This window comes from Alligator sinensis, unplaced genomic scaffold, assembly GCF_000455745.1.
Source record: "Alligator sinensis unplaced genomic scaffold, ASM45574v1 scaffold460_1, whole genome shotgun sequence".
Lineage (NCBI taxonomy): Eukaryota > Metazoa > Chordata > Crocodylia > Alligatoridae > Alligator > Alligator sinensis.
Window position 1 is genome coordinate 404233 of NW_005842553.1, and position 23872 is coordinate 428104.

Sequence of the window (23872 nt, forward strand, 5' to 3'; positions counted from 1 at the left end):
GTATGTGCCATGGCATTTTACCCTTTTATGTTTTATATTCTATGCTTTTTAACTTTGTAACAAATGTACTTTAAGTTTTAAAGTAAGTTGTACCATGTAACAATGTTAGCAATGGCCGGAATCAAACCACGGCTTCTCTGTATTGAGCGGGTCCCTGAATAAATCATGATTGATTGCGTAACACAGTAGCTAGCCAGGATAACAAGTTAATGAGCAGCAATTAACACTTAGGAAACCACAGACTAACAAGAGGACAGGATCAATACAGAGCCAGGAACTCCCTGAAACTTCATTAAAGGTACAGAAGCCCTGGAACTAATCAACGCCGAAGACTGACTCTCGGGACTGAATACTGCAGGGCTGGCAGAGTTGCTGTAGACCATGGCAACACTGTGGTGGGGGTTGCAGGGTTGTGGCCCACTCCCAACCCTGGTGCTGCCGCGTGCAGCCTGCCACAGCTTCACTGGCTGCTCAGTGCAGCACCTCCACTGGGAAGGGGCTCACACTCCCTCACATTATAACATTAAATCACATTAAAACAGTGATTGATTTTCAATCTTGTTAAACTCAAGACACCATTTGGAAAATGCTACCTCCTAGCTGTCAGCAATTTTTTGACTACGGAATAATTACAGAGCAATTCTGTTTGCAAAGAAATCAGATATTTTCTGACCTATTGCAGTCTATGGGATGCTATGGATTCCTATTTGAAATATTTGTGTTTATCTTGTGAATCATGTGTATGCACTAATATTGCAAAGTACTTCTCAGCACCCTTCTAAGAATCTTCTAGCACCCTAGGGTACTATGGCACCCTGGCTGACAATTACTGCCCTAAACAAAGATGGAAGGGATTTAAAAAAAATTAAAAAGCTAAAAGTAATTAAATACAGATTGTTCTGGGAATCTGGATAGCTGAAGTATTTTAATTGTTATTCTACCAAAATAAAATGGAAATTCTGCCTAAACAGCTTCTGAATGCAGGGTGGAAAAGGTCAAGGAACCTGAAAATCAGAAGAGACTACAGATTTTGTTTTCTGAACAAGAGATCAATAATTTATGTGTGGGAGCTTATTTACATGGATTACTATTCTCTACCAACAGCTGAAAGCTAATCACTTTTTGATTCTACTTCTGGTTTGGTAAGTAATTTTTAACTACTTTTTGGAGCAAGAAGAGAATGCCTGAGGGGCGTGGGAGGTATATGAGGAAGCAAGCCAAAACCCACAGTTTAGTTTCTTCTTAAGCCCAGTTTGTGCTTCTGATGCTCTTCTCCCAAAATGTAGAGGCATCTGAAAAACAGGACTCTGTTCAACTTTTTATTGCAGGTCTACTGCCATATCCCATAGACACATATTAAAGAGATTGTTTCAACTGTACCTGCCATATTTACAAACAAAGAGAGACACGTATTGAGTAAGTATGACATCCTGCTACCAAGCTTCAAGCATAGTCTGCTTTACAGCAATTGATGCACTTGCAAATAAATACTACAGACATCATTAACATTAAAGAGTTCAATTGAAAAGGTAGCCTTGGCTACATGAGAAAATTATACTAATTTAACCCAATTTCTTTAGAAACTAATTTACTTAAATCAGTATGGCTAGGGACAGACATTACACATAAACTGGTTTAAGTGATCACAAACTGATTTAAACCTGTAACAGAACAGATGTTCAGTGCACATAAACCAGTTTGAAAATGGCTGAAACTGGCTTGAGATAAACCTGGTTGATTTAGCTCAAACCAGTTTATGCAATATCTGTCCGAGACCCCTTGCTGGTTTAAGATAAACCAGAGACTCCCAATATCCTGGCATGCTCTCTGGGCTGGGTGTGTTGAGCCCCAGCTCAAGTCTGGGATCGTGCCCGGTATGCAAAAGCCAATAAAGATACCAGGGGTGAAAGTATAAAGAAGATTTATTGCTAGCAATACAAGGTGCAAGCGGAATAATTTTACGTAACAAGCACCCAGATTTTTAATTTTAAGCATCTTTTATACAGGAGTATTGGACCTTTATAAGCATTCTTGTTTGCTAATTGGTTATAAGGGAGTGACGCAAGGAGTTCTTTACTGAGCATGTTTCTATACCTGTGTTTTAGCTATGTATCTCATTTACATACATGTATGTTTCATTAGCATACTTTTTTCCCACCTAGGGGTGTGATTTTTAATATTTAAATTAGCTCTTTGCCCTAGTTCTCTGATTCTGCTTTTGTTTTCAAGCATCCTTTATCTAAAACTGTCTCCTCCTTATCATTGCAGATGGGCATTAGTTACATAACAGAAACTTTTGCTTGGGCTTTGTATAGTGGTTTTTAGGTTAAACCTGACAGGTGGGGCTCTCTGCTCCACAGCAGGCCTGGTCCCTTCCCTCTCCTGGAGCTCCATAGAGTACAGGCTGCTTCCCCCCTCCCTGTTAAACAGGAATTCCCCTCTTCCTGCTTCTGTCTTGCTGAGGAGATGTCTGTGTATTAGCTAGCAGACCACATGCTGGCTATGGTCCCTGCTGAATCAACAGACAGAATCAACAAGTAGCTGGTAATGTCCCTTGTTGTTTTCCTAATTGGGTGATAAACACTGTTGTCAATTCCTTGCTGGGCTAATCACAGCATCCTGCCAGAGCCTGGCCATGTGCCCCTCAGCTCCATGCTGTGGAAGGAAGGGAGGGTTGCTCTAGTGACCCCTGGCTTCTAGCCTGAGGCACCCACATGCCTGCAGTGGATTTCTGGGATGTCTGTCCGATTACAAAACTGATTTAACCTAACCAAGTTAGACTAACCAGCAAAGACTGAATCAATTCAGGCGCAGGCTTTTTTAATCTGTCCCTAGCCTACAAGCCCCTTCCATGGACATTCTGATTTGTATTCCTTACAAGGTTAAGCTTAACGGATATAAGAAGAGCTGTGTAGAGGGTATTTTACAAAGGGTTTTTGAGTATGTAATACAATAATAAAAAATACAAAATGAAAAGTAGTTTCAAAATGAGAAATATAAAAATGTTGTTCTTTAAATTATCAAAAGGAGGCATTTCTATATTGTTGGAAATGTTGTCTTCAGTTATTTAATAAAAACAAATCCAGGAAAATAAGTCATGGCTGTGAATATTTGTCATATATAATATAACTGCGTATTCCAATAAAATAAGATTCTGTCCAAATTTCTTTGACCACTTCTGGATATAAGAGTCTCAAGCAATAATAAGCATGCCTGGAGAAAGGGGTTGCACCAATTGACAGGCATTTTCTAAACAGATTTAATTAAAACCAGTGATAAGATATTACCAAACTTTCTAGTCATTAAAACAAAGATGCACCTCTCTGGACTTTTCATTAAAAGGTGGCTAAAAGAATAAAACAAATTTTCAACTGGAATCTACACATAGTCTTGCATAAAGATAAATCATAGCTGATTATAATTACCTGGCCTATTCCTCTGTTTACATCATTCAGCTTTCAAGAATGCTGTCATTATGAGATTCCCACATCCATGATTAAATAGCAGGTAGATTTTAAAGATCTGTTTTCTCTAGCTTTGCACAACAACTACTGAGAACAAACAATACAGCACCTGGTAAAATGAGTCAGTAGTCTGTGTCCTTTTAAAGAGCAAGTGAATCAGATGCATTTTGGAATGATGCCACCTGGAAGTGGCACAATGTAAAGCATACGCAAGAGAGAACCATCAGAGTCAAATCCTGGCCCTACTGACCATAATATGGTCAGGATTTCACTGTATATGTATTCTTTATTCCACAATCTCTGCCTCTATGGTGTTACATTGGTTGAAATCTTGTGAACACTTATAGTCCAATTTGAATGTAAATATGTGGGATATGCACCTACTCCTCTATCACCTGCCCAGAATCACACAGTAAAATGCAGGATCACTGGCTCTCCCATTTATAATTACCCAAGCCAGCCCATCCTATATTTTGTTTTCCTTCAGCTTGGTCCCTCTTTCTTATTTTCACAGCCATTCCTGTTTCTCTCCTGCTTCTGCCCTCACTACCCATCAGTAGATTTACAGATTCCTTGAAGTGACTTTACAGATTAATTCAGTCTCAGTCCATTTATCATTTAGGTTGACATCCACCTCCCACCTAAACATGATGCTCAAGAAGGAGCTGCAAGAACAGGACAGCTTTCAAAACTCATTTAGGAAAAAAATGAGTTTTTTCCTCTGCCCTCCACCAAAGAATTGGGGGTTTCTTTTACGTTTGTCAAAATGATGCTTGCGGCATAAATCTTGGGGAGAAGAACTCTTAAATCAGCTATGGAGCAGCAAACCATCAAGCAGCACCTAAATAATGCTGGTCCTAGTCCTCTCACAATTTTCAGAAAAGAAACTTCCCTTTTCCTCAGTTCCCATTACTTGAAATACATCCCTTTATGGTAACGGATTTTCTAGAGTATGAGAGACAGGCTCTAGGTGCACTGATGGGTCAGTATCCCCACTCCTATATCCATTTGCAGCATCTCCCTCCTATATCCATTTGCAGCATCTCCCTCCTATATCCATTTGCATCAGTTTTCCACCCTTCTCCTATCCTTTTCAACATTTGTTCATTTTTCCCCCTCTTTCCTTAATTTCGTTTATATTTCTAATTTTTTCTTCTGTGACTGCCCCTTTTGTTTTGCCACTCAAGAGAAAAGTATAGGCCTTTTGCCATTCGTTAGTAAATGAGGAGGACAGTGTTGTCTTCTGGCTGAACACAGTACCATAAAAATCAAAATTAAAATAGCTTAGGCCTGAGGGAAGCTACCTGTTAAAACAGTCCTAGATGAGCAGCATCTACGATTGTTTTAAGAGCTACAGTGCAATCAGGAACAGAAAGCAATTTCTCTAAATAATGTTCTCAACAGATGCACCCAGCACCATTCCCCAACCTAATAGGAAAAAGAGTAGGTTGTAACAGGTCCTTGAAGTGGAAGCAAAAGGGATCAGCCACATTGCCTATGTTGACAGAATCCCTTCTTATTGTTTTTTTCCTATACAGTACAAACATTGCAAAATGTGTTCTATGCAGACCATCACATACAAGAAGTCACAGTTCAACAAATCAAAGTTTAATACAATAAAATGGAATCAAGTAGAGAAAGCAGCAGAAATATCCAGGGTATTATCAATGTAACCCAGGTGGTACTCGGTTACGTACCCCTGCTCTTAGTGAAGGGCTGTTAGCAAGTGGAGGTGCATTGTGGGAGGCATAACTGCCCAGCTGTGTGCAGCTTTCCTCCTATCCTTATACTGCAGAGCTGGAACATGTGTTGAAACTTAACTATATATAAATTTAATAGGATATAGAAGTTATAATATTAACATACATACATATACGCACACACACACACACACACACACATATATATATATATATAAATAAAAATACAAGAATTATAATTATATATAAACACTCTATATACAGGTGAGAGATCAGGAGGTCAAAAAAGTGTTTCATTGAATGTTATGCAGTCTTATACTCTAATAGGGTGCAAAGTTACAAAGCATAAGGTGCAGGGTTCACAAATGAAGCAAAGGTCAGCATACTGCCAGAGCACAACGGTTGTGCCCCAAAAGAACCTACCCTGGATGGTGGGGCAGGGGAAGGAAAAAGGAGAATGGATACCCCAATGCCCTAAGGGCCAACTTTAACTCTGTCCAAATCACCCAATTGGCCAGGCCTCAACCCCAGAGCCCCTCCTTCCTTTGGGGTGTCTCCCCAGCTGTATGCCATCAAAGGGAGGGCCTCCCTCCCCTGTAGGAATCCCCTTTCCTGGGTGACTTACAACTCCTCTGGGGCCTGTTGAAGCTGCACTCATCTCTTGGGGCTGCACTTATCTCTTCCTCCTTCTGAGTTGGGGCTCTCCTAGACTTTAGGCCCACTTGTGGCCCTGTGCACTGGCCCATGCACCAATGGCCCTGCCTTGTACAGGAGGGTTGGAGACACAAGCTGCCCAGTGCGGCTTCAGGACCTCGGTCCGCTCCTGAACCCTCCATGCACTGACCTGTGCACCACTTGCCCTGCCTTGTGCAGGGGTTGGATACCCAAGCTGCCAAGTGGAGCTCCAGAGTCTCAGTCCACTCCTGGATTCTTCATGCACCGATCCATGCACCAGCCGCCCTGCCTTGTGCAGCGGGGTTGGAGACCTGAGCTGCCGCATACAACACTGGGGTCTCAGTCCGCTCCTGGACCCTCCATGCACCAACCTGTGCACCGACACCATACTCCCTCATGGCAGGGCTGGGGACATAGCCACTTGCCACTCCCCATCTTATGTGTCATCTTCTGGGCTTTTCTGGGGCAACCCCTCTGCCCTGATGGCCAGCTCTGCCAGTTCTTCTTAGTCCTCTTCTTCATCCCTCATTGCAGCCGTCAGTCTGCTAGGCATGCTGCCTTTTTATCCTCTTCAGAGGCTTGGATTGGAAATGAAACAATTAGACAGAGGGGAGTGCTAGTCCCCTCTCTGGTCTGGCTCTTCACTTTACCCCTGGGTAGAGGCAGGGCAAGCCTCTCCCCATCCAGCACCTGATTGGTGGGGAGGGAAGAAATGCCCCCACCAATCACTTTAAACCTTCTTGAAAATCAGTGCACTGGGCTGCTGCCGGCAAGCCCACCACATCAATAAGGTAACAGCAGCCAGAAATACTAACAAGGCCATATGTGTCCAGAAAAAAATGGAGCAGAAAAACACAATCAGAGATCAGTTACAAAGAAGCTCCATTTTGGATACAGAAAAGAAAGCCTGTAGGTAATGTAGAGCATTTCTCACTTTCCAGGTTTCCTCTGGTCAACTCTAAAGCCCAAAGTGAATGAACCCTTTCCTCTTCCTTTTCAAAGAATCCTTGCACTGCTCTCAGGCCACGAACAAATAAAAAATAAATTAAACTCAAGCACCAGCAATACTTGTAGAAAAATGATTTTGCTACAATCTTCTTCTTGTATGTAGCAAATAATCTCCCCTGCTTTGTAGTGGCAGGGGAGATTATTTGCTACATACAAGAAGAAGATTGTAGCAAAATCATAACAGGGTTTAGTGAAGAAGTCTAACTACAGCCAGTACTATGTTGTTCAACGTCCATAAAACAGCATAGCTTATTGATTAAGTTTTTCAGTTGACAGAACTTTCACAAACAAACATAACCCCAATTTCAGTTCCACCAACAAAAGCCTCCTGGATACCAAGTATCAGACTTTCTGGAGATACAAGCACCCGCAACCAATTTGTATTTTCAAAGGCATCAAAAATGCCCAGCTTCCTTGAAAGACTTTCCATGGTCTCTGAAGTAACACGTACTAGAAATGTCAATGTTTCAATAAACAATTTTTTTTTCCACCTCTCTTTCTTCAGTACTGAGAAAAATTTAGGTTTGTTTTTTTTTTTCCCCAGGATTACAACAGTCCCCACGGAGACACTGAGCATCACCTTGCTGGACCAAACGGATGGCACCGAGACAATAAATCAGGTTGTGCTAACACAGTATGCCAACATGCTCAGCAAAGCCAAACATTTGTTGAAACACACACAAACTGAAATTTAGTGAGACAGGAACCATCTGAGGATTACTGTCCTGTAAATCAGCTGTTTCCAATTACAATAAAAATGGAGGGGAAAAAGATATAGACAAACTATATAGATCAGCTGTCTATCTCATTCATTTATCTACAGAGACAGTGAGAGAAAGAGACCAGGGAGCTTATGTATGCATTTGCGTTTCCAGATAGGCATTCATTTTCAATTCCAAATCAAATTTATATAAATATCAGTCTGTACTCACATATTAATAGATAGAGAAAGTATAGAGAAAGTGTTAGACATCTTTAAACTATGAACATCTCCACTGCTTCATATTGAATAGAGATGACAGATAAGACGAGCCACTTTTTAGAAATTTAAAAGAAAAAAAGAAGTTCTAAAGTCACACTAACCCTTCCTTTTCCCAGGAAGGGTAAGGGGAGCATCTCTGAATAATGTAATGCTTCACTATTCACATAAACTTCTGTTTATTTTATGACAAAATAGAGACGGATAACCTTGGTCCATTATAACTGCCCCTGATGCCTGGAAGAAATGCATTAACCTTTTTCTCCACTACAACATAGGAGTAAATCAGTCACAAATGAAAAAAGATGGTCTCACCTCAAAATCAATCCTTAACAGACTTTCAAAAAACCTCTTCCATTTACCAGCATTCATGTATTTTCTATCACAGTGCCCTTCTTAAAAGGACATTTTACCACTTCCTTGAAAATCAAAACCTGCCTTGCCTACTTTTGTCTGTCACCTGCTATGGATTATCCTAACAATAAGATGAGTTTCAGCATCTACACAAACAATTCCTGTAGAAATGTCCCAGCATGGGTATACCTACCTTACCAAAAGCAGCAGGAGCCTGTAACTGAAGACAGCATTCCCATACAGCTTACCCCAATCATGCTAAGTACAGCTAACTACAGATCTAAAACAATAACGCTGATTTCATTTGGCAACCTAACCTCAGATATTTTGGCTATTTGGGAGCAAGAGAGACAAAAGACAGCTATGTATGCATGCACTATTGGTATGTACCTAAAACAAATTCTGAAAACACACAGACCACCGTTAGCTTCTAGTACCACCTAAACGTAGGGATCTTCTGAATTCGCACTTGCAATTTTTGTGGAAACTGCAAATTCAGGCAGGTTCTGCAAACAATGGCAGGCTCTGCAAACTTGCCAGCAAGCAGAGAGTTTTAGAGCACGGAAAGGGCAAGGAGACAAGGGATCAGGGAGGAGTGGGGGCAGGGCTGTTCACAGCAGGAAGCATGGAGGCTGAAAGCAGCTACTGCAGCCTCCATCCTTCCTGCTGTGAGCAGCTCCTCCCTGCCCCCACAATCCCTTGTCCTCCTCTACCTTCCCCCTACCCCCCATGCTCCAAAACTCTGCTTGCCAGTAAGCTGCTTATTAATATTATTATTATTATTATTGCAACTAGCACACCAAAATTGCTGGGCCCGCTGCTTGGGGATGGCCTGCAACTGCAGCTTAATTACCCTGATTAAGCTCAGGGAAGTCATTAATCCATGCTTAATAACACATAGATTAATGACTTCTCCAGGCTTAATTAGGTAGTTAATCTGTGGTTTTGGGCCATGTGGCAATCCGTAGAGAGGGGCAGGACTGCTGGGGCCCCTTGGCCAGATATTGGGGGGGGGCTGCTGTGCTCAGCGCATGAAAATTGCAGCCAGCCCCAGGATCTGCCCACAAACTCAGCCAGCCACCTCTTTAAGTTCATTAAACCCCTACCTAAAGATCCCCTGCCCAACCAAAATTAGAACAATCAGCTTCCAGCATAGGCTTCAACATGTAAGCTCACCAGCTGCTGATGCAGTAAGTCATTCTCTTCATTCCTCTTCCCCATCTTGTAGTACTACACATTTAGGTATGTTATATGGGGCTTCTGGGCAAAACCCTTGATTTGTTTAAAAGATTGATTTCAAAAGATCTGTGCCCATGGATGTCTGCCAAGATTCAAGGCTTCTTTTAAAGAACCCATTACGTGGTACTCTTGGAGGAGAAAAAGATAGAAAGAGATACTGAAATTACTTTACATTCATCCATTACTTTTCATTGGAAGAGTCAGACTCCTCTACAAATGCAAATTCAGGAATCATTCCAAGACCTCTGGGAAATAGATGAACAGTATATATCCCATTTAGAAAGAGATGAAAGAAGTCATAGAAGGATTAATTTGCCCAAGGCAATACAGCAAGAATGTGACAGAGGTTGGAATGGAAGACCCAATCTTCTGATACCCAGTCCCTGGAGGGAAGGCATGCAAAACACTTTCACCTTCTGTGAAGAATTTGTGTGTCACACCATTTGGATATTCCTGAGAATACAAAGTCTGACAGAAGACCATACCCCTGTTCCTGTTTAAAATACATTGTGTTTTGTTGGCTGCTTTGTCATCAAGGAAAACTAAAGTCTGATTTAAAAGGCAAGGTTTCATTTTCACCTGGAAGCTAAAAAAACTGGCACTATGAGTCAGAAACCTTTGATTCTCCTAGGTACGCTAACAATGCAGACTTTTGCAAGACTAATTAATGGTGAAATGCAGTATTATAAAGTGACACTGGAGCAGAGAGGGGAAATTTTGATTCATGATATTTTGGATTGCATTGCTCTAATTGTTTCCCTGTGTAATTACACATATTCTAGATAATGTTCTTGTACTCCAATTTGTCTTAATATATAATAGTGTTGTAAACACTTTCTGTCTCCAGAGAATCTCCTTGGAATCAAGGTGATTTATCTAAAAGGGGATATAATCCTTGTTTACAGTGTTTTAATACATTAGATATGAATCTAAATACATCTTTGGAATTAAACAGTTACATAAATGTATTTTTGATAGGAATAAAAAAGGAAGTACAAAGTTTAAACCCTGTCCAAGTGGCAGCAATGGTTTATGTCATTTCTTCTTGTTATTTAATTCCTCTGCTACTGAAGACCACAAGTTACCATTATATCTCAGTTCTAATATGCCAGACCTTTGTTCTATCATGGGCTTTCACAATGGAATGATCAGTTAGAAAGGAAAACATATTGCCCTGCCATTGGTCTGATCTGTATAGGGTTCCTCAAGATAGGGATAGACAAACTTACCTCACAATTGAACCCATATATGAAGAAGAGAAGTTAATTAACTTATCAGCTGTAATTTCTGTATCCCCTTAACCTATGTCTTGAGGGTCTTGAGCTAGCCCAGGAACACTGTTGAGAAATAAATCCCATCCATTCATATCTGCTCCATGTATGACCAAGTCTACAGGTTAGGCAGTGTAGACAGCTTTGAAGCAACCCTGAGCAACCACCCTAGCAACATACTCAGAGGTACACCTGAGCTCTCTGTGCCATTTAGTTTGTGGGGCAAGGCATGCACAGAGGTTGTCTCCATCAGCAGTCCCAGGCTCACTAGGAAGGCTGCACAGACACTGTGTTAGTAATCTTCTCTTGTTCAGATGTCTGCTATTCTACCAAATTTACTGACCCATTTTCAGCAGAAGGGCTTCTAACTTTCCAACAACATTCAACAATCTTATGTGCTTTTTGTAAAAGGAACCAACAAGGCATAAGTAGGTAACAATGACAGGGCAAGTGGAAAGGATGTCTTAGGGTTCTATCTTTTATTGGACTGATTATGTAATTGGGATAAAGTTAGACAAGCTTTTGAATGCGAGGCATTCTTTGTCAGGTTTCTGCTCATCGGTACACAAATACAGCACAGTGATACACAACAGAGGGCAAGAGGAGGTGTATGAGAGCTGATATACCAATTGCATCGGAAGATGTCCCTACCTCCGAACAAACCACTTCTGCCTGGTTATTCCAGCTATTTTACCAAAGAGTGTGGCCCGAAGTAGTTGCAATGCAGTCCAGCAGCCAGCCAAATACATTTACCCCTTATATTTGAGTTCTGAAGCAGCCATTAGACATTCTCCTGCCCCTCAGGGGAAACTCACTCAAAGCATTTCCTTGTAACTTTTTTATTAAATTGCTGAATTTAGATCCATTGTACTGTTTTTAAATCACTGCTGTTGTAGTGAATAGGAAAATTTAAAGGCGATGCTTAAATAAATCCAGCCACCTTTATTGCCCTGGGGCACGGATTGATTTGCATATTTATTAGGCATATTTTATAAGAGTACACAGCCCAATACACCGGCTGCTGTGACACAGTTATTTTCTAGAACATAACTTGTTGGCAGTCACGGGCATTACATGAAACACACTGGGTGGGGGAGGAGGGGATGGATATTACGTATTCCTTGTAAAAGAGAATAAAACAGGAGAATGAAGGAAATAGATTGGGTGCCTGAGGGTATAAAAAAAGAACAAATTTTGAAGGAACTCATTATTAACTCTCCTAATAATGCAAATTTAAATGTTCAAAAACAACAACAAAAAAGGAATAGAATTGGAGTTAATTTTCTGAAGACATGAGTCCCCTTGAATTGGCTGATGAAAAACACAATCCATTTTCTTGCCTTTTTGTTCCTTAATGGGATTCAAATAATCAATTATTCAATTTAATTGCAATAGAACCAGTTTCTCCCCACAGCTCTCCAATGTTGCTGTTAAGGTGAACAAAGCACTGAATGAGCTTAATTGCATGCAAGATGCTTGTTTGGATACAAACATAGGGTATAAAATGATTATATCATGCAGTGAATCATAGAACACAAAACTTTACATTACAGAAAGCTGAGGCTAAAGCTCTCAAATGTTAGAAGTTACCAGAATTTAAATTATTCAAGAAATTTAAATCAACCTTCTTGTGCATGTGATACTGTCTTTAAATGATCACATACTTCTTTTTTTTTAATATAGCAATCCCCCCACCCTTGTTCCATGCAGTGACCAATGGTACTCACTGAATAAGCAGCCATTCCATATTTTATTTTATTCCAGTTGTTCAGTCTGTGACCCTGTGCATTATTTACCACCAACCCTGCTTTAAAGACAGAATTATTAATTTCCTTGTGACTTTTGCTGTGGTTCTCATTCATGTAGCATCCAGGTGCTTTACAAACAATTCATTTTCATAATACCTGAGAGGAAAGGAGGTAGCATTTTAAAGATTGGGGGCTGAGGAATGGAGATTAATGCCAACAGATTTTACGTGCCTTACTTGAGACACCTAAGACATTTAAGATTTTTCAGAGCTGTTCATCAATGTATAGCATTTGTATATTCAAGGCACACCTCCCGCTGACTTCAGCTGCAGCTATGAGTACTCAGCAGTTCTATAAATCAAACCCCAGGGTCTCAAGTCAGGCACCCAGAAAATGATACAGTTAGTGACCACCTGTGAAAAGCTAAGTTTAAGTGAGCTGCCCAACCACAGGTTGAAACTCTGGCAGAGACATCAATAGCCTCCAGTTCTCCCAGTAGCATTCAAGAGTCTTAATAATGAGTTCCTTCATTTTCTTTCTGCAGGGAATAAGGCAGGGGACTATATACTTCCAGTTTCATCAAGAAATTAAACTGGGATACTACAGATAAGTCTCCTTTTCTACAGAACCCTGATTCATCTGCAGGACAGGTCTACATTGTCCACTGAATGAGAAAAGTTACCTCTGCAAAAAAACAACCCACTATATGATTATGTAACTTGAGACTATGTCATAATGTGTATAAAGAAGGGGGCTGAATTAGGGCTGCCAAAGCAAGCTTCATTTTGGCATTTAATAACATTTTAAGTGCTGACTCTGCAGGCATAGTATTCACTTAACATTGTGTTTATGCTTGCATGTGTGCATGTGTATTGTAGGCATGGAAAAATAAAATAAACTGCAGGCCTGTTCTAGAGTATTGATGTCAAATGTGAGAGGTAAGAATTTCTTAGGGTGATATCTCTTATTGGACAAACTATGTTATTTAAGGTAAAGTTAGACAAGCTTTGAAATGCAAGACATTCTTCCAGAGACCTGTCTAAATATAAATCATAGTAATGCACTGGAGTCTTGAATCAGTTCCAATGCAATCCCAATGACTGAAAATCATCCAACTTTCATTCTCAGCCCAGGGGGCCAACCAGAGCCAGTTAGAAACTCCCTTGAGGTCCTGGGCCTGGGACCCAGAGTCATTGGATTATAGGTTCCGGCTGTGGGACTGCAATTGATTTTATCATCTCCATGCAGCAGTCCCAAGTTAACACAACGTATGTTACTCAATACAATTGGGGGATCTTCCTTGTTCGAAAACATGTAACTTCGCTATAGTACAAGAGCACTGCTTGAATCCTGCTTGAATGCTCAGATGCAAGCATTTTAAGTACAGTCAACATGTGCAAAGTGTAACATATAACAAGGGTCTCTAAGGTGGTCTATACACATTTTTAAAAAAAAAGGAAAATCTTGATAGACTGTGACAAACCTCCCAAGAGCACAAATACTATGTCCCACATTATTATTTACTGACATGCATCTAAATATTCATATACAGCATATGTATTTGAAATGCATCAGTATCCAAAATGTAAACTGGATTCTAACTCATTTATATTGGGTACTCCCATTCTTCAGAATTACAGCTCAGATAAATGTATATGTAACTATAGGATAAATACACTAGCACATTTGTGTCACATATAAAGTGATTATTCTAGAAGGAGTATTTTTGATCAGTAGGTTCACTTCAGGACAATTAATTATGCAGAGTTGATATTTTTACCTTAATTTCTTATTTTCTACAGACTCTAGCCTCAGCAACCTTGAGGGTTAATCCAGCATGAATAGAGTCAGTATGTCAGCTATTTGTGAGCTTGCCACCCTTTGCTGATTTCTACCACATGCTGATTTTTGTTAATACATACAGCTAAGCTCCTATTTTATCATTCTCCCAGATACAAATGCCATCTAAGTCCTTGGAGGGAGCTGAGGGGACACCATTGTTAACCCACACAGAGGTTGCAGAATCCTGAAAAGAATGTTCAAAACTGGAGCCGGTAGAGGGAAATATCCAGTGACTGAGCCAGCGATGAGAGCAGATTAGAAGCTGAAAAGTCCAGGATAAAAATAATAAACCTTTGAAAAACAAATTAAACTAAAAATAGTCCCTTTGACATGGGAATTCATTAGTACTCAGAGGACACATCTACATGTGCTATTAGTGTGCATGAATAAACGCTGGAGCTTATTGCTCCCGGGTGCTACATCTGCACATGTGCTTAGGAGCACAGCATATTAAGCTGGGGTGGAGCAGCTCTGGTTGGCTGGAGCCCCAGGGGGGCCAGCCTGCCAGCTTGGGGCTACTCCCTCCAGCTCAACATGCAGTGGAGGGGATGGCTGGGGCATGAGTATTTACAAGTACTATCCTGCTGTAGGGTAAATTAATTTACACCAGTCTAATAGGGTAGATGCACATGTAGATGCATAATATTTACTGTGCAGCTAATTAGTCAACTGAGCAGTAAACATTAGGACTGTGCGAAGCTTCAGGTGCTGATTCGATCTGGAGGAGATTCAGTCCGATTTGGTGGCCGGATCTCCAAATCCAAATCGAATCAGGAGACCAATTAAAAGGCCCGAATTGATTAAAAGCTCTCCAAACTGATTCGGAATAGATTTGGAGAGCTTTAGTGATTCAGGCAGTCCCCACCCGCTGCAGCAGGGAGCTGAACCCGGACTTGGAGCTGGTAAGTAGGGGCTGGGGAAGGTGGAGTTAGAGGAGGGGGGAGGGGACTAACCCCCACCCGCTCCCTCAGACTCCCCCTCAGACCCCCCTCCCATGGCTGCACTGCCCACCCCAGCTCCTGGCCCTTTAATAAAAAGCCCAAACTCACGGGGTGCTGCCCAGTGTGGGGGGGCAATCCCCACTGCCCCCCACTGCCACATGCCATGTTGGGGGCTCATAACAGAGCCACATGGCACGGGGCAGCAGGGATTGCCTCCTGCTGGACAGCAGCCGGTGAGTGAGGGCTTTCTTTTTTAAAGTGTTAGGAGCTGGGGTGGGCAGGGCAGCCATTGCTGGGGCTGGGAAAGCAGGCGGGGGATGAGGCCTGTGTGATTCAGAGATTTGGCTGATTCAGCAGCAGCCAAATCTCCAAATCAGATTCAGACGAATTGATTCAGAACAGTGACTTGAATCACCGAATCGAATCACTGCCCCCTGAATCAGCCGAACACGAAGCGAATACTAGCCGCTTCGCACAGGCCTAGTAAACATCTTGTGGAGGCATGCCCAGAGAAAATATCGTCGCATCATGAATCCTGTAGACATATGTGCTTCAAAGGAACAGATAAAGCCTAAAATTTAAGTGTTGTAAAATTAAGTTTTCTTTATGTTACTTGTAACACCTCTGTAAAATCCAGTTTGCATGCAGCTATGCTTTTTGTTTACTGTTACAATTTCTGTTCTTTGAGTCTGATGCCATGACTGTCATTTTCTATGCGTTTCTGTAAGGCCTAACACCATAGGGTCCTAACGTGGTTACAAATAAAAAAATAATCAAAACATCTAAACCAGGGGTGGGCAATTATTTAGGCCGGAGGGCCACTTAGGGAGTTTTAGTGAATTATTGCGGGCCAGATCACCCCTCTCCTCCACTCCCCTCCCCCCAGAACAAATCACCAAAACTCCTTAAATGGCACTCTGCACCCCACCCCCCACCCCCAAATTGCCAACCCCTGAATTAGGGGAACCTAATCTTTGCTCCCACCTTTGCCCTGCACCCCATCCCCGACCCTGAGTCCCCAGCATGTGGCTGGCCAGTCAAGGCAGCAGGGAGCATGGCATCATGTTGTGTTCCCACACACCACCTCAAGCCACTTGGGCACAAATGGAGCAGCTCCTGTCTGACCTGGCCACATGCCAGGGACTTGGGGCACCAGGGGCGGGGTTCGGGGAGAAGCAGGGAACACAACATGGCACCAGCCTGACCCGGGCACATGCTGGGGGCTCAGGCACAGGGGAGAGGGTGCAGGGAGAACGGAGCCAGGAGTCACAGGTTATCTGGGCCTGTCTGGGCCGGTGCTGCACTGCGTTTCCCACTTCTCCCTGCATCTCTCCCTCCTCCCCTGAGTCCCTGGCATGCAGCCAGGGCAATATTGCACTGTGTTCCCACGTGCCTTTTTGGGCCACATGGATGCAGCTGGCATGGCTGCCAGACCCAGCTTTGTGCAAGGGACTCCGGGTCAGCCAGGAACCGTACCAGCAGCTCCACCTGCACCCATGTGGTGTAGCCTGAAGTGGCGTGTGGGACTATAGCATAGCACAATGGCACCCACATCACTACAAGGCCTTGGCCTGGCAGAGCCCAGATAACTCCTAGCTCCCAGCCATCTTCCCCCTGCCAGTGGGGAGAAACTTACCTGAGCTTCAGTTCACCTGAGACTGGGCTGTTTGGTCTGCAAATGGCTGCAGGGTGAGAGCTGCATGCAGACAGCCTCGGGCAGAAGCCAGGGCAGGAGTTCAGCACCCGCTGCCTTGCAGTATACGCTGGGGGACAGGACAGGGTGGGTTAGACCAGGGAAGGGAGTGGCTGCTGCTGCAGCCAGCTGGCATGGGGAAGGAGGAAGAGAGAGAGAGGCACCAAAAGCCAGGACAGCCACAGGCTGGATACAGTTCTTCAGAGGAGCAGCTACAGGCTGGATAGAATCATTAGGCAGGCTGGATTCATCCCATGGGCCATATTTTGCCCACCCCGATCTAAACCAATGCAGTCTAACTTTTACTTATAATCATTTTTGCATTACCTGTCTAAGAAAAACTTTGAAGAATTTAAATGGGGATGAACTCTGCAGTTTTTTTGTTGTTTTTTTTTAAAATGTAAGTGAGTTCTATAGAAGACACTGCAAAAATAATAGTTGTATAAGGGTTTTGAACCATGCTATAGAGTTTTACACTAAGATGAAACTCCACAATAAATTCTGTAGACAATTTTCAGTAATATATTGAATAGCTTATCATTTGCTCCAAGATTCTTAGCACTGTCCTGCCTGAATTTCAACCGCTGAAAGGGAAATATTTGTTTAAAGCAATTTATTTCCATGGGAATATATTTTTAGATTTCATTTGTGGAAAAATTTCTATTGATCTTTGGTTTTATAAAACTCATTTTCACAAAAAATTGGTCTCAGTGTAATTAGTCAAGTTCCAAAAAACTAGCATCTCTGGCAATTGTGTTGGCGGCAGGGGGTGCATGCATGCATGCATATGGGAGTAACATGAAATATGTGTCTTTGTTTCTGGCAAGCAAAACAGCCATCATTGCCTATTTCCCTTCAGGTCTTCTGCAAGTGGGACCCAATCAGTAGGCTTAGGCCTGCCCCAGTGAGACATTTTCCCTCTAAAGAGAATATGTCAATGCTGGCAATGTGCAACCAGCACACAGAGGCTGAGGGTAAAAGCTAGGAACTGCTGACCAATGGGACTATCTGATTCAGAGAGTGATCACATGAATTGTTTAGCCTAGACCAGCAAGGGAATATAAAGGACTGTTTTAAAATTAATGTTTAGATTTGATATATTTCAGGGAGGAGAAGAAAGCAGTTGGCTTCAGCTTGCTGATGGGCATAATGCCTTCTAGATGCTTAATTTAGCTTGGCTGCCACACAATACTATATGCTCACATCAATGTTGCCTGGCAAAGGCCTCACACACAGAACAGAAAGGATCCACTAAGGTTTTCAGATGTTGCTGCTATCACAATGATTTACTTGGGTAGAAACAGAAACTGCAAAGTATTGTAGATCAGAGAGCAAAAAATGCCAAACAAAATACCTGTTGTTTATATGACCATGCTTTATCATTACTGGAAAATAAATATCCTGGGACTTTAGAGCAAATACAGCATTTGTGAACGTTCACTCAAACAATAGCAACGACAAAGGAATTTGCTTTAGCTATACTTGAGACCCTTAGCCTTTGACTGTCATGAACACGCTTCCAAACGAGTTCAGTAGCAGTGATTTTTAAGCAAACAAAAGATATATTATATTTCAATACAAATATGCATACTGCAAACCCAACTCCAAAACAGATGCTTATCCAATTAGAGAACAGAAACAGTATGATGTAAACCATGTGTTCAACAAGAATTAACAGCTCAAGTTTCAGCCTACAAATAAAAAAAAAATGTTCAATTTTGTTTTCAATTAATTTTGGAGATCGAGTAAGTTAGAGGATGTCAAATGTTAAGAAGAAAGAGGCAGCAGCCACCTTCCAGATCCTGAGGCAGAAGGAAGAGCATTGAATTCTGCTCTTTGAAGATAAACATCTGAATGTTATTTTCCCTCTGTTGCAGCTCCTCCTCTCTCTCAGTCCAACCCCAGCCTTACTAACCCTGTCTTCTGTACTTATTTTCATCCCTCTCCCCTCACTATCCCTTAGCCCTTCTTTTTTTCTATTTATTCCTATTAACTCATTCCCTCTTGCTTTCCCTTCAGCCTAACCCACTGAGGAATTTAACATATAATCTGCTAGTCAGCACCTATTTTGCTTTGCTAATACATTACTTGTCTCCCTTCTCTCCTCTAACTCTTTATATGTTTAGATCAGGGGTTGACAGCCCACAGGCCATATCCAGCCTGCCAATTGGTCATATCTGGTCCACCTGCCACCACCAGGTGCCTGAGGAGGGAAGGCTAGGGCTATGCTCTCTGCCACTCTGCTCAGCCGCAGCCAGAGCCAAGCCAGGCCATGCAGGGTGCAGACTCCTCTGCCCCACCACCCCACCCTGTACTTTCCTCCTATCACCCAGCTTGCTGTTAGTGCTGCAGCTGTGCAGTCCTGGCAGCATGGCCCGCCCACCCACCATAATGAGCAGATGATGCCGCAGCACCGCTAGGCAGTAAGTCATGCCAGCCATGGTGGATGGTGGGGTGGAAATAGGGGCTCAGCCCAGGACAGCTGCCCCTGACTTCCCTGGTGCATCAGAGTGGTAGAAACTCATCACAGCAGGCAGGTGGGCAGACAGGACTGCTGCTTGGCACTGCATCGCACCCTGTCCCACGCAGGCCTGGCTTCCAGCAGCCACAGTTCCAGGACTGTGCAGCACAAACAGGAAGCTGGCTGGGGGGCAGGGGATGGATGCAGGGGGGCAGTGGAGTCTGCATGCTGTGCAGCCTGATCCATCCTGGCCCAATCCTGGCTGAAGCAGTGCGGAATAGCATGCGGTGAAGCACTCCCTCCTCAGGCTCCCAGCAGTGGCCAACAGGCTGGACAGGATCAATTGGCATCTCCCCAGGCCCCTCACTTCCCCGCCCAGCCCTCAATAGCTCACCAAAACTCCTTAGAGTGGCCCTCCAGCCCAAATAATTGCCCATCCCTGGTTTAGATTGTATGACTGGATCCCTGCCCTGAAGAACTTCTTCCATTTTTGTGAAACACCTAGCAAAAAGTGCCCCTAAAGCACTACCGCAGTATTAAAATCATTACAAATAAAGTATTTCCTAGGAATGGTTTTCCAATCCTTGCTAAGAAAGGGCAGTTGATATGACTGTTACTACTCTGTGACAGTGTGTCACACAAACTCCTGAATAAAGATGCTCAGCTGTTCTGCTGACTCAGCACATCAGAAAGAGCAGGTGGTTCTCATTAGCTGCTACTACAGATCGTGCAACTCTGGGACAGGAGATCTTATACAGAAAACCCTAGAAATACAGAATGCAGATTAATGTTTTATTTTGCAGTTCTTAAGACAGATAGATACAGGAAGGAAAAGAAAGTTTTGGACACTCTCCAAGTGTGAGTGGGTGTATGTGCATACAGATATGCATGCTCAGAGAAGAATACAGACTCTGCCCATTCACATATCACCTAAAGGAACATGTTTTAGTTTTCAGGGATAATATGAATCCAAACATGCAATACTTTACTCAGAACAAATTACCATTGCCTCAGAGATGCATGTGTCAGGGATATTACAACCTAGTTTTACAAGGGTTTCTAAACAATTTATGAGGTAGTATGTATGTACAATAGAAGATTTAATTCTTATTAAACAATACTAGAAATGAAAAATGAGCTCTATGTTATTGCCATGTAAGTGAGCATAGATATACAGAAAATCTGTGTCCTGAAAAGATAAAGTGCAGCAGTGAACAGGTTCCATATTACTGATGGGAACAATTCCTTTGCTCATTCATTAATACCTAATATATTGCTATAAACAAACAGACAGTATCTTCTCTCCATCTTTTGCACCCTACCACCACTAAATGGATCCAACTACACATACCCTTCCCCATGAGACTACAACTATCACTGCTGTAATCTTCTTAACAATAAATTTTCTTTAATCTTCTTATCAATAGCAAAATCAATTTTTGTACTGCTTCTCCAAGCTCTAGGGCTAAGGACAGAAATGACACATAAACCAGTATAACTGATCAGAAACCAGTTCTAATCTGTAACACAACAGAAGTTCAGTGCACATAAACCGCTTTCAAAATGGCTAAAATTGATTAAAGATAAACCTGGATGGATGTAGTATCAGCCTTAACCGATTTAAGTTAAATAGGTTTAATGAACTTCTGTCCCAGATGACCTCCAGATTCAAGATAATTCACAGTCCCCCAGCATTTATACCTCCCCTGTAGACTCCCTGCCTCTCAGGCTGGGCTGGCTAGCCTTGCCCCAAGCTCGCCAGGCTGGGCTGGCTAGTCTGCTCCATCTGAGCAGGGAGGTATGCTCTAGCATCTCCTGGCTTCTGGCTGGGGCCACTGCAGGCATGTGGCTGCGTTTCCAGAATCAAAAGTGAATGTCTGTTCACTTGCTTATCGGTTCAGTGTATACAGCTTAGACTAACCTGTGAAGACTGAATCAATTCAGCCTTGGGCTTTGTGACTGCCTGTACTTAGCCTAGTGCTTTGGTTTAAAAATTGACCATCGTAGGCAAATGTATGCTATATGCAGTTACCCCCTTTCATATGTGGGAGTTTTCTCTTCCATTTCCAAACACGTGGCTTTGAATCAGTACTTCTGGAAAATGAAGATTAATGTGGACTTTGCTACAGGTCATATAAGTAATAATGATAAACCCTTACCCTGTAATACCTCAATTCATAAAGCAGAAATTCAAACAAGAACATTAAAAGTACCATACAAATGCCTTGTTCTTCTTGTTGATATCAGTAGGATTTCTTCCCCATTAACTTAAACAAAAAAAGGATCAGACCTCAAAATAATAATATAGCATAATATAATATAACATAATGTAATATAACTTAATATTATCACTGGATTCACTGTAAGTATCCTGTTGATGTTTTTGCTTTACAGTATGATGGGGGACAGGTAAGGTAGCTATTCACCTTTGTTTCCATGCAGCTTTAAAAGCTGAGTCACCAATTTAGTTGCAGTCTGGAGTTCTTCTCAATGATTTAACACAGAGTCAGTATCTTGGCATGAACCCAAGATCATGACAAGGTATGAATGAAAAGAGGCCATGGTAAACTCTACCATTTCGTTTGTTATCTCAGAACTGAAGATATTCTAGCTGACAGCAAAAAGAGAGACAAACTGTGTAGCAAAAATTCCCCTTTGTACATTTCCCTTTTGGACATTGATATAACAGAAGCCCCTTCTTGCCTGCACCCCCTTCCCCATCCCCATTTTGTGCATTTCTTTTTTCCTTCTAAGTATTGGCAAAGACCTAGCACATTCATTACATAGGTGTGGCAAGGCTCAGAGCAAGCCAGAAAGCTGAAGTGGCTTTCTATAGGAGAAACTTAGAAACTACATTTACATATTAAACTCAGTGTCACTAAAGAAAACAAAAACCCCTAAAATATCCACTTCAAAGACTGTAAATATATCCTGGTGCTAACCTAACTCACTTACTGTCCCCAGTAGCCTTTGATCCTCACTACCTCGCACTGAATTTTTATATATTTCTCACTGTGCATTTTTATACTTCATCTGTCTCACCTTTACCAAGGCTTTTAAAAATATTTTATTATTTTATACTTTTAAATCCTTAAGGAATGTACTCCCTGTAGAATGAAGTTATACCCTGGACCATTGTTAAAAACTGCATTGAAATTGTAATTGTAAAGTGATAAAATCTGCTAAATTGGGCTGGTCCTTGAGTGAATGCCAGTATGTATGGTGATCAGTAGGTAATTAAATGACAATAGCCTAGCCAAAGGAATTTACCGTTACAAAACTCAATTCCAAAAACCATTTTTGGCTAATCAAGCCAAGCAACTGATTCCTGGGACTGAGCCCATCCTACTGACTATTCCTGCAACCCTTAACAATACCATTGTTAATGAATCAAAATCACAAACTGACTCCCAAAACTACACCACTGGGTGAAAACCTCCAGTGACTGTGACTAACAGCTGATGCTGGGGGAATCACACAAGTCTGCCAGAAAGGGATAAAAGACAGTGAAGCATGACCCTCAGTGGCGCCCTCTCATCCAGCCCCTGACCTACCAAAACAGAAGGATAAGCTGGCAACCCCCTTCTGGAGAAGACATTGCCTTGAAGGAAGTTGACCATCAACAGCAGACTCCAGGGCCTCAGATAGGTAGATATACGGACACCAGTACTCTTGCAATCACTACAGCAGCTACTGTACATTATATTACATGGGTTTAAATTACATGGGTTTAAGTGAGTGAGTGTGTGTGTGTGTGTGTGCGCGTGCGTGTGTGCGTGCGTATGTATGCATATGCGTGTGTACGCACATGAACTAAGGTGACCAGTACCCCTCATAACTCAAAGTTTGCATTTATGATTTTATTGCCAACTTCACATCCCATACAATAACTTAGAATTCATTATGATCCCGTGAGTTGGTCCTTTGTAGCCAATGAGAGAGAGAGAGAGAGCCATGGGATACTATGAGCATTTTCTTCACAAAAAGTAGCTTCATAGCTGAATAAAGATGTTTGCAGAGCTGAAGACTGTTCAGACTGCTACACTGATCTGTGCCCACACAACATCATCAGCTGTCAAAGCCCACAGCCTCTCTGTATGTTGGAACTCAAAATAACAAGGGATAGAGTGCCAGGCTCCACCCTCTTAAAATGTATGATCAGCTCAATCATTTTATAACCGCTTCAATTACACCATACCAAAGTCTATAAAGTCAAATTAATTTTGAGTCTACTTGAGGTCCTAAGTCCACAGTCCTGGGAGGACACAAGGAAACAAGAACCTGAAGGACTGGCTTTGAATTAAGTTAAAGGTTATTAAAGGAATGGGAGGAGTGGGGGGGAAGATCAAGAGAGATAACCTAAAGGAAACTAATTATTCAACTGATGCATTTTGAGGTAACCAAGTTCCCTGCTGCCCTCTCTTCTTGTTACCCAGAACTATATTATGGAATGCTAATGTTATTTAGGTAATACACTTACTTATATATCAGATCTTC

General features: G+C 42.1%; 1 protein-coding gene and 1 long non-coding RNA gene across 2 annotated transcripts in view; one reads left to right on the plus strand and one right to left on the minus strand.

The window, feature by feature from the left end:
- LOC112551671 (receptor-type tyrosine-protein phosphatase T-like) overlaps positions 1-23872 on the minus strand; it is a gene marked incomplete at its 3' end in the record, with an annotated part of 373371 nt that overhangs the window by 343644 nt on the left and 5855 nt on the right. The gene's annotated exons all lie outside the window — the stretch shown is intronic.
- Positions 1069-7518, plus strand: LOC102380675. Its single transcript, XR_324812.1, has 3 exons — positions 1069-1142; positions 1329-1416; positions 7392-7518. It is a non-coding gene; the product is annotated as an uncharacterized LOC102380675 (long non-coding RNA).